This window comes from Chiloscyllium plagiosum, unplaced genomic scaffold (assembly GCF_037043375.1).
Source record: "Chiloscyllium plagiosum isolate Xiang-an unplaced genomic scaffold, Cpla_swu_hap1 HiC_scaffold_46, whole genome shotgun sequence".
NCBI lineage: Eukaryota > Metazoa > Chordata > Chondrichthyes > Orectolobiformes > Hemiscylliidae > Chiloscyllium > Chiloscyllium plagiosum.
Genome location: NW_028270184.1, coordinates 67,573,370 through 67,590,822, shown reverse-complemented (window position 1 = coordinate 67,590,822; position 17,453 = coordinate 67,573,370). Strand labels below are relative to the sequence as shown.

Here is a 17,453-nt window from a genome sequence, read left to right as displayed (position 1 = left end):
TATGAGATAGAAACAGAAAGGTCTAGGAAGGGGAGGGAGGAGTCCGAGACTGTCCAGGTGAATTTGAGGTCGGGGTGGAAGGTGTTAGTGTAGTGGATGAACTGTTCAACCTCCTCGTGGGAGCACGAGGTAGCGCCGATACAGTCATCAATGTAGCGGAGGAAAAGATGGGGGGGTGGGGCCAGTGTAGTTGCGGAAGATGGATTGTTCCACATACCCTACGAAGAGGCAGGCATAGCTGGGGCCCATGCGGGTGCCCATGGCTACTCCTTTTGTTTGGAGAAAGTGGGAGGATTGGAAAGAAAAGTTGTTCAGGGTGAGGACCAGTTCAGTCAGTCGAAGGAGGGTGTACCAGTTCAGTCAGTCGAAGGAGGGTGTGCACCACTCAAACTCACTCAATCACCATCAACCGGATCCCCTCACAATCACTAAATCACCGTCACACTGACCCCTCACACTCACTCCATCACTGTGTCCCTGACCCCCTCACACTTACACCATCACTGTCACACTGACCCCCTCACACTCTCTCCATCAGAGTCACTCTGAACTCTTCATACTCACTCAATCATCCTCCCCTGACCCCCCCACACTCACTCCATCACCGACACCCTGACACTCTCACACTCACTCCATCACCGACACACTGAACCACTCACACTCACTCCATCACGATCAAACTGACCCCCTCACATTCACACCATCACAGTCTCGCTGACTCCCTGACACTCACTCCATCCCCGTCACCCTGACCACTCACATTCGCTCCATGACTGACACTCTGACCACATTTCATGCAATCCATCACCGACAACCTGACCCCCTCACACTTACTCCATCACGGTCACACTGACCCCCTGACACTCACTGCATCACCGTCATCCTGTTCCCCTCACTCTCACTCCATCACCATTAATCTGACCCCCTCACATTCACTCCATCCCCGTCACTCTGATTCCCTCACACTCACTCCATCATCCTCACTCTGAACCCCTCACACTCACTCCATCACTGACACCCTGACACTCTCACTCACTCCATCACCGTCACCCTGACCCATTCACACTCACTCCATCACCGTCACCCTGACCCCCTCACACTCACTCCATCACCATCACCTGGACCCCTTCACACTCACTCTATCACTGTCACCGTGACCCTCTCACACTCACTCCATCACTGTCACCCTGAAACCTTCACACTCACTCCATCACACTCACGCTGATCCTATTACACTCATTGCATCAATGTCACCCTGAAACCCTCACACTCACTCCATCACCGTCAGACTGAATCAGTCACACTCACTGCATCACCCTCACCTTTGCCCCCTCACATTCACTCCATCACCATCACCCTGAGCCCCTAACACTCATTCCACCGCCGTCACCCTGACCCCCTCACACTCACTCTTTCACCATCACCCTGACCCCCTCAAACTCACTCCATCACCATCACACTCACACCCTCATACTCATTCCATCACCGTCACCCTGACCACCTCACACTCACTCCATCACTGTCACTCTGACCCTATCTCATCCATTCCATCACCGTCACCCTGACGCCCTGACACACACTCCATCACCGTCACCCTGAACCCCTCACACTCACTCCATCACAGTCACTCTGACCCCCTCATACTCACTCCATCACCAACAACCTGAACCACACACACTCACTCCGTCGCCATCACCCTGACCCACTCGCACTCACTCCATCACCCTCATCGTGACCCTCTCACACTCACTCCATCACCATCACCTTGACCCTCTCACACTCATTCCATCACCGTCACCCTGACCCCCTCACACTCACTCCATCATTGTCACACTGACCATCTCGCACTCACTCCATCACTGTCAACCTGACCTCCTCACACTCACTCTCTCAGTGTCATCTGTACCCCTCACTTTCACTCCATCACTGTCACCCTGACCACTTCACACTCACTCCATCCCCGACACACTGACGGCCTCATACTCACTCCATCACCGTCACCCTGACTCCCTCACTCTCACTCAATCACTGTCACCCTGGCCCACTCACACTCACTCCATCATTGTCACTCTTAACCCGTCACACTCACTCCATCACCGTCTCTCTTAACCCCTCACACTCACTCCATCCATGTCACACTTAACCCCTCACTCTATCAATGTCTCCCTGACACCCTCACACTCACTTCATCACCGTCACCCTATCCCCCTGACACTCTCTACATCACCGTCACACTGACCCTCTCACACTCACTCGATCTCTGTCACCCTCACCCCCTCACACTCACTCGGTCACTGTCACTCTACCCCCCTGACATTCACTCCATCACCGCCACCCTGACGCCCTCATACTCATTCCATTTCAGTCACCCTGGCCCCTAATAATCACTCCATCACTGTCAGCCTGATCCACTCACACTCACATCAGCGCAGTCACTCTGACCCCTCACACTCATTCAATCACCGTGAACCCTGACCTGGCACTCTCACTCTATCACAGTCACCCTGACCCCCCCACACTCACTTCATCACAGTCACCCTGACTCCCTCACACTCAATTCATCACCGTCACCATGAAACCCACACATTCACTCCATCACCGTCACACTGGCCCACTCGCACTCATTACATCACTCTCACCCTGACACCCTCACACTCACTCCATCACAGTCATCCTGACCACGTCACACTCACTCCATCGCCGACACACTGACCTCCTCACACTCACTCCATCACTGTTACCCTGACCCCCTCGCACTCACTCCATCACCGTCACCCTGATCCCCTCAGACTCACTCCATCACCATCACACTAACACCTCACACTCACTCCATCACTTTCACCCTGACCCCCTCACACTTACTCCATCATTGTGACCCTGACAGTCTCACACTCACTCCATCAACGTCACCCTGAAACCCTCACACTCACTCCATCACCGGCACACTGATCCGCTCACATTTACTCTCTCAACGTCACCCTGAACCCCTCACACTCACTCCATCACTGTCACCCTGACCACATCACACTCAGTCCATCACCGGCACACTGACCCTTTCACACTCACTCTCTCAACGTCACCCTGAACCCCTCACACCCACTCCATCACTGTCACCCTGACCACTTCACACTCACTCCATCCCTAACACACTGACGGCCTCATACTCACTCCATCACCGTCGGCCTGACTCCCTCACTTTCACTCAATCACTGTCACCCTGGCCCACTCACACTCACTCCATCATTGTCACTCTTAACACCTCACACTCACTCCATCACCGTCACCCTGAACCCCTCACACCCACTCCATCACTGTCACCCTGACCACTTCACACTCACTCCATCCCTAACACACTGACGGCCTCATACTCACTCCATAACCGTCGGCCTGACTCCCTCACTTTCACTCAATCACTGTCACCCTGGCCCACTCACACTCACTCCATCATTGTCACACTTAACGCCTCACACTCACTCCATCAATGTCTCCCTGACCCCCTCACACTCAATTCATCACTGTCACCCTATCCCCTTCACACTCTCTACATCACTGTCACACTGATACACTCACACACACTCCATCGGCGTCACATTGACCCTCTCTCAATCACTCGATCTCTGTCACCCTCACCCCCTCACACTCGGTCACTGTCACCCTAACCCCCTCACACTCACTCCATCACCGCCACCCTGACACCCTCAAACTCACTCCATTTCAGTCACCCTGGCCCCTCACACTCACTCCATCAGTCAGCCTGACCCCCTTACACTCACTCTATCACTGTCATCCTGACTGCCTCACACTCACTCCATCACCGTCACATTGATCCCCTCACACTCACTCCATCACCGTCATCCTGACCGCCTCACACTCACTCCCTCACCGTCATCCTGACCGCCTCACATGCACTCCCTCACCGTCACCTTGACTCCCTTACACTCACTCCATTACTGTCACCCTGACCACTTCACACTCACTCCATCACCAACACACTCACTACGTTACACTCACTCCATCACCATCACCCTGACACCCTCACACTCACTCCATCATCGTTACCCTGATCCTCTCACACTCACTCCATCACTGTAACCCTGACTCGTTCACACTCAATCCATCACTGACACACTGGCCACCTCACACTCACTCCATCACGATCAAACTGACCCCCTCACACTGACTCCATCACCATCACCCTGACTCCCTCACATGCACTCCATTACTGTCACCCTGACCCCCTCACACTCACTCCATCACCATCAAACTGACCCCCTCTCACTCACTCCATCTCCGTCACTCTGACACCCTCACAATCTCTCCATGATCATCACCCTGATCCCCTCACAATCACTCCATCACCATCACCCTGCCCCCTCACTCTCATATGTCACACACTGCCCCACACCACCCTCACTGTCTCGTTCACCACCACTCACTCCACCACCATCACTCACACTGCCCCACACCACACCCAACTTCACGCTCACCACCTCACACTCCACCACCATCACATACACTGCCCCACACCACCCCTTCCGTCACGCTCACCCCCTTACACTCCACCACATCACACACACTGCCCCACACCACCCCCACCGTCACGCTCACCCCCTCACACTCCACCACCATCACACACACTGCCCCACACCACCAGCACTGTCAAGCTCACCCCCTCACACTCCACCACGCTCACACACACTGCCCTACACCTCCCCCACCGTCACGCTCACCACCTCACAATCCGTCACCATCACACACACTGCCCCACCCCACCCTCACGGTGATTCTCACCCCCTCACACTCCACCACCCTCACACACACTGCCCCACACCTCCCCACTGTCACACTCACCCCCACACCATCTACCAACATCGCACGCACTGCCCCACACCAACCTCACCGTCACGCTCACCCCCACACTCTCTACCAAACTCACACACACTGCGCCACACCATCCCCACCGTCACGTTCCCACCACACACTCCACCACCAACACACGACTACCCCACTTCACCCTGACCGTCACACTCACCACCACGCACTCCAGCAGCATCACACACACTGCCCCACACCACCCTCACCGTCACTCTCACCCCCTCACACTCCACAACCATCACACACACTGTCCAACACCACCCTCACCGTCACACTCACCACCACCCACTCCACTACCCTCACACACACTGCCCCACACTTCCCCCAACGTCACGCTCACCCCCACACACTCCACCACCATCATACACACTGCCCCACACCTCCCTCACTGTCACGCTCATTCGCACACACTCCACCACCCTCACACACACTGCCCCAAACCACCCCCACCCTCACACTCAACCCCACACACTCCACCACCATCATACACACTGCCCCACACCACCCTCACCGTCACGCTCACCACCACACACTCCACCACCCACAGACACACTACCCAACACCACCCCCACCGTCACGCTCACCCCCTCACACTCCACCACCATCACACACACTGCCCCACACCACCAGCACTGTCAAGCTCACCCCCTCACACTCCACCACCCTCACACACACTGCCCTACACCTCCCCCACCGTCACGCTCACCACCTCACAATCCGTCACCATCACACACACTGCCCCACCCCACCCTCACGGTGATTCTCACCACCTCACACTCCACCACCCTCACACACACTGCCCCACAACACCCTCACCGTCACGCTGACCACCACACACTCTACCACCATCATACACACTGCCCCACACCTCCCTCACCATCACGCCCATCCCCACACATTCCACCACCCTCACACATACTGCCCCAAACCATCCCCAGCCTCACACTCAACCCCACACACTCCACCACCATCGCACGCACTGCCCCACACCACCCCCACCGTCACGCTCACCCCATCACACTCCCCTACCTTCACATTCACTCTACTGCACAGTCATCCGCCATCACACTCACTCCACCACACAATGCCCCACTGTCATGCTCACTCACCCTGCACAAAGCCTCACCATCAGACTAACTGAAATACACTGTTCCCCACTGTAACATTCACTCCCGCACACACAGCACCATCCTCATTCTCAGACCCCTTGCATTCCTCCCACTACCACGCTCATTCCCTCACACATTCCCCCAGCATCCCGCTCACTATCCCACACAATCCCCCACTATCACGCTCACTCCCTCGCACACTCCCCCAGCATCACGCTCACTCTCCCACACAATCCCCCAACATCACAATCACTCCCTCGCACACTCCCCCATCATCCCGCTCACTCTCCCACACAATCCACACCATCACGCTCACCCCCACACACTGCACCACACCACCCTCACCTTCACGCTCACCTCCACATAATCCCGCATTCTCCCACACACTCCCCTACCGTCGCGTTCACTCTCCTGCACAGTCGCCCAGCATCACACTCACTCCCACACACATTCCCCCACTATCACGCTCACTATCCCACTGAATCCCCCACTATCACGCTCACTCCCTCGCACACTCCCCCAGCATCACGCTCACTCTCCCACACAATCCCCCAACATCACAATCACTCCCTCGCACACTCCCCCATCATCCCGCTCACTCTCCCACACAATCCACACCATCACGCTCACCCCCACACACTGCACCACACCACCCTCACCTTCACGCTCACCTCCACATAATCCCGCATTCTCCCACACACTCCCCTACCGTCGCGTTCACTCTCCTGCACAGTCGCCCAGCATCACACTCACTCCCACACACATTCCCCCACTATCACGCTCACTATCCCACTGAATCCCCCACTATCACGCTCACTCCCTCGCACACTCCCCCAGCATCACGCTCACTCTCCCACACAATCCCCCAACATCACAATCACTCCCTCGCACACTCCCCCATCATCCCGCTCACTCTCCCACACAATCCCCACCATCACGCTCACCCCCACACACTGCACCACACCACCCTCACCTTCACGCTCACCTCCACATAATCCCGCATTCTCCCACACACTCCCCTACCGTCGCGTTCACTCTCCTGCACAGTCGCCCAGCATCACACTCACTCCCCCACACATTCCCCCACTATCACGCTCACTCCCTCGCATACTCCCCCAGCATCACGCTCACACGCCCACGCAGTCTCCCACTATCACACACCTCACACACATTAAACTGAGCTCCTGCCTGTGACTACTGACCCAGTTGATCCCCTCTAAATGGCCTTTATCCCATCCCCATTCTATTCCCTGAGTAACCGACAGTATGTCCCACACAATGTGTTCTGTTTGTGATATCCTGTTGTACCAGTCTCAGCCACAGCCTACGGTGCCACTCCACCTGTTACCCGCTAGTAACGGCTCGTGTTCTCACACCCACGATATCCCTGAGCAATGGCGTTTGGCCCAAGCTCCGTACAGTTGCCCTGGCAATGGCCTGATATGTCGTCCCCATCTCTGTTCCCTAACTTCGGACTGAAGAGCGACAACACTCTTCTGTTCCCCCAGCACCTAAGGATTCGATGAAGACAGTAACATTGGGAGGTTATGATGGCAAGATGGAGGGAGAGTGAATGAGATTGGGTAAGGCAAGGGCAGTGGAATTGAGTGTATAAATGGGAAAAGGAGAGAGAAATAGCGGCGCAGTGTGAGAGTGGGAGGGATAAATAGAGTGAGAGGGACGAAGGGAGCAAGGTGAATTCTGCTGAGAGCCAAGTTAGATTGGGAGACCCAGCAGGAAAAGTAAGGACAGAGGGAGTTAAACCCAGCTCCTGAGCTCAGGGCGCGGTGCCCTCCCATTCCCTGAGGACCGGGACTGAGGCGGCCTCTCTCCAGCTCAGCTTCTCCAACACACAGACACACAACAACATCGGTCACTCTGCTGCTCGTCACACTTTAATGAACATTTTTATTGTTTACAAATGGAAGTGATGGCAACAGTCAGTGGGATGGTGCCTTTTCTCACAGGCCCGTAAGTTGTGAAAAACATTGAAATGTTTCCCTGGAACACCCCTGTGGGATAAGGTTGGACAAACCAGCGCTACCCTCAGTCTGTTACCATAGAGACAGGCTGCTCCATCGATGAAACACTGAACTGAAATGAGAAAATCCCGGGTGGATTGATTAATGAGGGAATTTGATGGATGGATGGATTTGGGTGAAGGGATATTTCAGCACATTCTTCAGCTGCTGCCTGAACTTAGCCTGGGTCACGGCATAAATCGCAGTGTTTGTGCAGCAACTGAGGAGCTGCAGCATGAAGCCCAATTCCTGCACAAAGGGATGGAGAAACACAGACCCATACCCAATCCAATACATCCTGCCCCATACAGAATACAGCATTAACGTTGACCATAACAGGATGAAATTGGCCGAGATCACAAACAGTAAAATGATGGATTTTTTTCGGTTTCTCATTTCAGTGTCAGACTGAGTCTCCCCATTGGTGTGAGCGCGGAGTCTCCTGCGGGCTCTGCTGGTCACTAAAATGTGTCTGACGGTGAGAACATTGAGCAGCAGAATCAGGAGAAATGGGACACACGGGGTTAGAATGTGGTGGAGGAACTCGATTGTGACCCAGACAATGGAGACTGCAACAACGGCTGTTCCTTTACAAAACCAGGGGCCGTTCCTCAGCGAATACCGAGCCGTGAGCATAAAATACCAGAAAATGTTCTTTAAACAGCTCAGCACAGTCACTGCTCCCAGAACCACAGCCGCCGTTTTCTCACTGCAATATTTACTTTTCAGCCTCTGGCAACAAATGGCCACAAACCGATCAAAGGTGAAAGTGACGGTGAACCAGACAGAACAGTCAGTGGCTGCATAAAGCAGGACGGCGTGGATATTACACACGGGGACCGAGTCCATCAGGAAATAAAACCGTTCCCAATAAACAATGGGAATGCGTCTCAGTATCAGGTCGAGGATAATGACCAGGAGATCCGCCGCTGCCATGGCCCCCAGGTAACGTCTGACACATGGAGACAATCCACAATCTTTATAAAGCAGGACGTAGATGGTCACTACGTTAACTGTGAGTAAGGAAAACAAACCTATTATCCATCAGCCTGGAGGCAAAGGGACCCGTTCGATCGGGGACCCAGTGAGATTTTCAAAAGTGTCCCTGTATTCAGGGATTTATTAAAATAATTGGAGCTGGAAGCACAAATGGGAAGGTCGGAATTATTGATGAAAATGTGACATGAAAGACAAGAAACCCTCCCTCTCCAAACACACAGAGACACGTCCATAAGGACAGATGGTTTCTAGAACATTCCCACACACTCGATCACTCGCGAGCAGACACAGGTCACTCCTTCCCAGTTCCTAATATGGAGGGTGGAAACGTTGCTGTCCTGAAGGATTCTCTCCCAGTTTCCTGAAGACAAACGGAATTTGGTTATTCCTGTATTTTGTTCTAAATTGTCGTCGATCCTGTGTCGTGGAGAAATGTAAACGCAGGGAAAACGTATTCACCCTTTTAACTGCCTGAGGGTCCTTCGGAACAGTGTCTCCTTCTCTCTAGAACGGGATATTTTCCCTCGGGATCTTAACTTTTGTTCAGTTCACTGACGTCCGGCCGTTCACAAACAATGTCAGGGATGGAACGTTCCGGGGAATGTCAGTTATAGAATGCCGGGGAAAGAACGTTCCGGGGAATGTCAGTTATAGAATGTCGGGGACAGAACATTCCGGGGAATGGCAGTTATAGAATGTCGGGGACAGAACGTTCCGGGGAATGTCAGTTATAGAATGTTGGGGACAGAACATTCCGGGGAACGGCTGTTATAGAATGTCGGGGACAGAACGTTCCGGGGAATGTCAGTTATAGAATGTCAGGGACAGAACATTTCGGGGAATGTCAGTTACAGAATGTCGGGGACGGAACTTTCCGGGGAATGTCAGTTATAGAATGTCGGGGACGGACCTTTCCGGGGAATGGCAGTTATAGAATGTCGGGACGGAACTTTCCGGGGAATGTCAGTTTTCGAATGTCGGGGACAGAACGTTCCGGGGAACCCCCTTACCTGTCCATCACCTTTCCGCCCTTCCCATCCCACCAACATGACGTACTGTGCCTGGGCACACTGTAACATTAATGGGGTGAGTGACGGAGGGTCCAATCACAGGAATGGGAACTAAAGGCATTGCCAGATCAGCTGAAATGGTTAGATATACCACACTCTCAATGCACCTCACAGAATCAGCCCAGACACCATCAACCCAGTGGAGATACCTGTTCACCGTGGAACACTGCAGACCAGGCTAGTGTGCTGATCAGTACAACCCAGCAATCTGTCCAGATTCATCCATTGCACTGGTCAATACAATCCAGCGATCTATCCAGAGTGGAACACTGCGCAGACCACAGCAGTGCATTGATCTATAAACACAGACCATATATCTGTCCAGCACCGAGAGCTGTGCAGACCACAGCAATGCATTGACCTATAAACCCGGACTAGATATCTGACCAACACCGGGAGAAGTGCAGACCACATCTGTGCATTAATCTATAAAGCCGGACGAGATATCTGTCCATCACCGGGAGCTGTGCCGACCACAGCAGGGCACTAATGTGTGAACCTTAAACAAATATCCATCCAGCATGGGGAGATGCACAGACCACATCATTGCAGTATCTATAAACCTCAAACAGAATGAATGACCAGCACAGCGACCTATGCAGTGATCACCCGTGAATTAATTTGCAAACCTGGAGCAGTCACCCTCCAAGTGAGTAGGACTGTGTACACCACCCCAGTACATTGATCTGCAAACCATGAGCAGTTACCCTCCCAGCATGTAGGACTGTTTACACCAACCCAATGCATTGTTCTGTAACCCAGGAGCAGTTACCCTCCCAGCATGTAGGACTGTTTTCCCCACCCCAGTGCATTGATCTGTCAACCAGGAGCAGTTAACCTCCCAGCATGTAGGACTGTTTACACCACCCCAGTGCATTGATCTGTGAACTAGGAGCAGTTAACCTCCCAGCATGTAGAGCTTTGAACACCACCCAAGTACATTGATCTGTAACCAAGGGGCATTTACACTCCCAGCATGTAGGACTGTATACCCCACCCCAGTGTATTGATCTGTAAACCAGGAGCAGTTACCCTCCCAGCATGTAGGACTGTGTACACCACCCCAGTGCATTGATCTGTAAACCAGGAGCAGTTAACCTCCCAGCATGTAGGACTGTGTACACCACCCCAGTGCATTGATCTGTAAACCAGGAGCAGTTATCCTCCCAGCATGTAGGACCGTTTACCGTACCCCAGTGCATTGATTTGTAAACATGGAGCAGATACCCCCCTCCAGCATGTAGGACTGTGTACACCACCCCAGTCCATTGATCTGTAAACCAGGAGCAGTTACCCTTCCTGCATGCAGGACTGTGTACCCTACCCCAGTGCATTGATTTGTAAACATGGAGCAGATACCCCCCTCCAGCATGTACGACTGTGTACACCACCCCAGTGCATTGATCTGTAACCCAGGAGACGTTACACTCCCAGCATGTAGGACTGTTTACACCACCCCAGTGCATTGATCTGTGAACTAGGAGCAGTTAACCTCCCAGCATGTAGAGCTGTGCACACCACCCAAGTACATTGATCTGTAACCAAGGGGCATTTACACTCCCAGCATGTAGGACTGTATACCCCACCCCAGTGCATTGATCTGTAAACCAGGAGCAGTTACCCTCCCAGCATGTAGGACTGTGTACACCACCCCAGTGCATGGATCTATTATCCAGGAGCGGTTAGCCTCCCAGCATGTAGGACGTTGCACGCGATCCCAGTACACTTATCACGAAACAGGGAGCAGTTACCCTCGCAGCAAGTAGGACAGTGTACCCTACCCTAGTGCATTGATCTGTAAACCAGGAGCAGTTACACTCCCAGAATGTTGGACTGTGTACACCACCCCAGTGCATTGATCTGTAACCCAGGAGAAGTTAACCTCCCAGCATGTAGGACTGTGTACACCACCCCAGTGCATTGATCTGTAAACTAGGAGCAGTTACCCTCCCAGCATGTAGGAATGTGTACACCATCCGTGTGCATTGATCTCTAATCCAGGAGCAGTTACCCTTCCTCCATGCAGGACTGTGTACCGTACCCCAGTGCATTGATTTGTAAACATGGAGCAGATACCCCCCTCCAGCATGTAGGACTGTGTACAACACCCCAGTCCATTGATCTGTAAACCAGGAGCAGTTACCCTTCCTGCATGCAGGACTGTGTACCCTACCCCAGTGCATTGATTTGTAAACATGGAGCAGATACACCCCTCCAGCATGTAGGACTGTGTACACCACCCCAGTGCATTGATCTGTAACCCAGGAGACGTTACACTCCCAGCATGTAGGATTGTGTACACCACCCCAGTGCATTGATCTGTAAACCAGGAGCAGTTACCCTCCCAGCATGTAGGACTGTGTACACCACCACAGTGCATTGATCTGTAAACTAGGAGCAGTTATCCTCCCAGCATGTAGGACTGTGTACACTACGCCAGTGTATTGATCTGTAAACCAGGAGCACTTACCCTTCCTGCATGCAGGACTGTGTACCCTACCCCAGTGCATTTATTTGTAAACTAGGAGCAGTTACCCTCCCAGCATGTAGGACTGTGTACACTACCCCAGTGCATTGATCTGTAAACCAGGAGCACTTACCCTTCCTGCATGCAGGACTGTGTGCCCTACCCCAGTGCATTGATTTGTAAACATGGAGCAGATACCCCCCTCCAGCATGTAGGACTGTGTACACCACCCCAGTGCATTGATCTGTAAGCCAGGAGCAGTTACCCTCCCAGCATGTAGGACTGTGTACACCACCCCAGTCCATTGATCTGTAAACATGGAGCAGTTACCCTCCCAGCATGTAGGACTGTGTACACCACCCCAGTCCATTGATCTGTAAACATGGAGCAGTTACCCTCCCAGCATGGAGGACTGTGTACACCAACCCAGTCCATTGATCTGTAAAACAGGAGCACTTACCCTTCCTGCATGCAGGACTGTGTACCCTACCCCACTGCATTCATCTGTAAACCAGGAGCAGTTGCACTCCCAGCATGTAGAACTGTGTACACCACCCCAGTGCATTGATCTGTAAACCAGGAGCAGTTACCCTCCCAGCATGTAGGACTGTGTACACCACCGCAGTGCATTGATCTGTAAACTAGGAGCAGTTACCCTCCCAGCATGTAGGACTGTGTACACTACCCCAGTGCATTGATCTGTAAACCAGGAGCACTTACCCTTCCTGCATGCAGGACTGTGTGCCCTACCCCAGTGCATTGATTTGTAAACATGGAGCAGATACCCCCCTCCAGCATGTACGACTGTGTACACCACCCCAGTGCATTGATCTGTAAGCCAGGAGCAGTTACCCTCCCAGCATGTAGGACTGTGTACACCACCCCAGTCCATTGATCTGTAAAACAGGAGCACTTACCCTTCCTGCATGCAGGACTGTGTACCCTACCCCACTGCATTCATCTGTAAACCAGGAGCAGTTACCCTCCCAGCATGTAGAACTGTGTACACCACCCCAGTGCATTGATCTGTAAACCAGGAGCAATTACCCTTCCTGCATGTAGAGCTGTGTACACCATCCCTGTGCATTGTTCTGTCAACCAGGAACAGGTTCACTCTCAGACTGTAGGACTGTGTACCCCACCCCAGAGCATTAGTCTGTAAACCAGGAGCAGTTACCATTCCAGCATGCAGGACTGTGTACACCACCCCAGTGCATTGATCTCTAAACCAGAAGCAGTTACCCTCCCAGCATGTAGGACTGTGTACCCCACCCCAGTGCATTGATCTGTAAACGAGGAGCAGTTACCTTCCCAGCATGTAGGGCTGTGTACCCCACCCCAGAGCATTGATCTGTAACACAGGAGCAGTTACCCTCCCAGCATGTAGGACTGTGTACCCCACCCAAGGGCATTGATCTGTAAACCAGGAGCAGTTACCCTTCATGCATGTAGAGCTGTGTACACCATCCCAGTGCAATGCTCAGTTACACTGTGTTAGATCACTTCCCAGCGTGGGGAAACTTGCAGCCCATGCTGGAAGTGACGGGATGTACAGCTCCCATCCATTTACAGCTCCATATCTCCATTGTGCCATGAGAAGGGGGTGCTGTGGGAGTGAACATCACTGTCAGAGAGAGATGGCGCGGGAATGAGTTTAAATATCACCACATGGGAGGGGTTTGGGAAATAGACAGAGAGGGCGAGACTGAGAGACAGTTTCATGGAAGAATGTGTTCCCAGGTTGCCGAATGCTGATAGGTCGACACTTTGATAGCATCCTGTAACATGAGTCTGTCTTCCCAGGAAAGATGCGAAAAAGGTGTGAGGTCAGATGATGGAGAGTTTTGGATAAGTATTTTTCTACAGCTTTGTAAATGTAGTCCTTCATGGCTAGAGATACACACCATCACCCAGATGCCCCTGGATATTCCGTGATCCTTGACACTGATGTCATCTTTAAAAGCCCAATGGGCACAAGATTGAGCTTTCTCAGCTTGGAGCTGCCCTGCATAGTTTACCCCGAGCTAGTACAGAGGGGGAGAATTCTCTTCCCAGAGGGGGCGACACCACCAGACCCACTGAGCATAGTCTAAACTCACCACACAGCTCAGTGCAGTATCTGCAGTCTGAAGAAATGTCCAGCAATACAGGACAAGCATCAATAACTTTCCCCGCTCTGTCAGGATAAGGGTCACCATATTGTCTTTGCTTCCTCACACTCACTGTATATCTGTTATAGCACCGACCCCGAGCAAGGCTCATGGTCCACCACTGTCACTGCCGCATGCTGCACCTTCTCTCTCTGTCTCTGTCTCTCTGTCTCTATCTCTCTCTCCCTCTCTCTCCCCCCGTCGCTCCACGTCACCCCCACACTAATAGCACTGCATGGATTCAACACTGTGGACTGACTCCCTCCAGTCACCTCACCATGACCTCCTCCCCACCTACACTAACCTAACAGCAGGACCACCCATTCCCACCCTCCCTCCCTCCCCTTCTCCCATTCCTGGAGAAACAGCCTGGAATAGGAAAGAAAGGGCCAAGCCGGGTGATGGAGTGCCCGATATCCCACCATGTGGGGAGGACCCTGGTACGAGTCGGAGAGGACAGGGACACCTCATGTGGAGATTCTGAAACACCCACGTCCCACCGACCGAGTAAGGAGCAATGTTCAGTGAAGGGTAATTCTCACTTTAAACCCACTGGCAGCTCCGTTTCCCCCGGCACAACTTACAAGCCATGGCCCTGATGCCATCTTCCTTTTGTGTTGAGCTGGTACAAATGGAATTTCCACGGTCTCGGTGGGCAGGAGGGTGGACTCACAACGTCACCCCCACCTCCCAGGAAGGGAGCACCGAGACTCCCTCCTACACCTCCCCCTGTAAACAGCTCAGATACTGAAACTAATCAGTGATAGTTATTGCCCTCCCCACTTGTCCTGACATCTTCATCAATCTGTGCTCATATACATGCAGCGCCCTCTGTTCCTGCATCCCCTTTATAATGGCACAGCCTGTTTTAAACTGTCTTTCCTTGTCTTTCCTACCACAGTCCATCACCTCACACTGCTCTGCATTGATCCCCATCTGCCATAAACCTGAACATTACACCAACGTGTGATTGTCCTTTTAGAGTTCCACACTGTCCTCCATCGACTTCAGAGTTCTTCCAGGTTGGGTGCCATCTACAAACATTGAGATTGTTATAGCGTCACAGACCCCATGAAATAACTGAAATCCTGCCCCACATGCACGAGTGTGAGCAAGTGAAATATGGATATATTCCTATGGACAAAGTCGAATAATGACATGCTGTCAATAGAGCAACAAAAGTCCTGACACACACCAGACGGAGCAAATGAAATATTGACAAACCACAGAGCAAAAGAAATCCGGATAGGTCCCACTTATCAATATTCATCAGGGTATAATGTGATGAAGTTGAAAGTGTGTACTATACCTTCAAGAGAGAGGGAATGCTATTTTGAACTGAGAGCTTACAAGCACCTCTGGTATGAGATGATAGCAGACCCAGACACAGTATATTGTTATAGAGCTGGAGTCGGGTAATCAGCAGTTCAGAGAAAGAGGGTCCCAGAGTTGTGCATAGTTAATGTCAAATGTTCACTTTCAGAATGAAAAAATAAATTGATGTTTTTATTTAAATAGTGGAATTTGGCAGACATGTCCCTCATATTTTAACAGTTTACGAGGCGAATTGAGCATTTATTTATGTTTCATTTAAATTACCAGATGAGCTTCACGCCGTGTCCTCACCATCCCCGTGTGTGTATCTGTACGTCTCTGTGTGGGGCAGGTCTGGCTGTCTCTGTGGTGCTTCAAGTGATGCAATGTCACCCTCTGCTGGCCTCCACACGCCACTGCACAGGCATTGGCAGAGGGTGAATACCAACAGGAATGGGGAGGGAGAGGGCAGCTGCTCACAGCACCATCCAAACTGATATCTTATCCATGGACTGATCTAAATATCCTTTAAACATTGTCCCTGCTTTCACCAATTCCTCTGGAAGTTCATTCCACACACAAGCCAGCTTCTGTCTAACATAATTACCTCTCACGACTTTCATAAATCTTTTTTCCTCGCACATTAAAAATCCCTCAGTTTTGAATTCTCAATCCTAGAGAAAAGACATCAGCCCTTCAGCTTCTCTGTACCCCTCATTATTTTATAAATCTCTGTAAAGTTACTGCTTAATCTCATATTCTTCAGTGAAAAAAATCCCAGCCTATCCAGCCTCTCCTCAGAGCTCACTCCCTCCTTTCCCAGCAACAACCAGGTTAATCTCTTCTCAATCATCTCCAGCTTAATAATATCAACGTCAGTAATATCAAAGTGAATAGTCAAGGTGTTTTCTAAGGGTACGGGGAGTCCAGAACTAGAGGACATAGGCTTAAAGTGAGAGGGGAAACATTTAAAAGTGACCTAAGGGTGACCTTTAAAAGTGACCTTTTTCACCCAGAGGGTAGTGTTCCTCTGGAATGAGCAGGCAGGACGACCAGACTGGACACAGTATTCCAGAAGAGGTTTCACCAATGTCCTATACAACCCCAAGATGACGTCCCAATTCCGATACTCAAAGATCTGTCCTATGAACACATGTGTGTTAAACACCTTCTTAACCACGCTATCTATATGAGATGCAAATTTTAAAGAATTAAACCTGACGGCCTAGGTTTCTGTACTACAGGACTGCCAAAGGCTCTACTTTTAATTGTATAGGTCCTGCTGTTGTTTGATTTACCAAACCCAGTACCTCGCATGAATCCAAACTAAACTCCATCAGTCATCCCTCAGCCCAGTGAGTAATATTACTGTCACTTCCCCGTCCCCCTTCAATTTTCAAACACTCGGCCGTCTCCAGGATGCCTACACACTCCGTCCTTGATTTTCA

At 51.8% G+C, this 17,453-nt stretch overlaps 1 pseudogene; it reads right to left on the bottom strand.

Annotated features, from left to right (window-relative positions):
• Positions 1–8,107: 8,107 nt before the first annotated feature.
• The window catches only part of LOC148136363 (putative G protein-coupled receptor 139), an 83,113-nt pseudogene continuing 73,767 nt past the window's right edge, over positions 8,108–17,453 (bottom strand).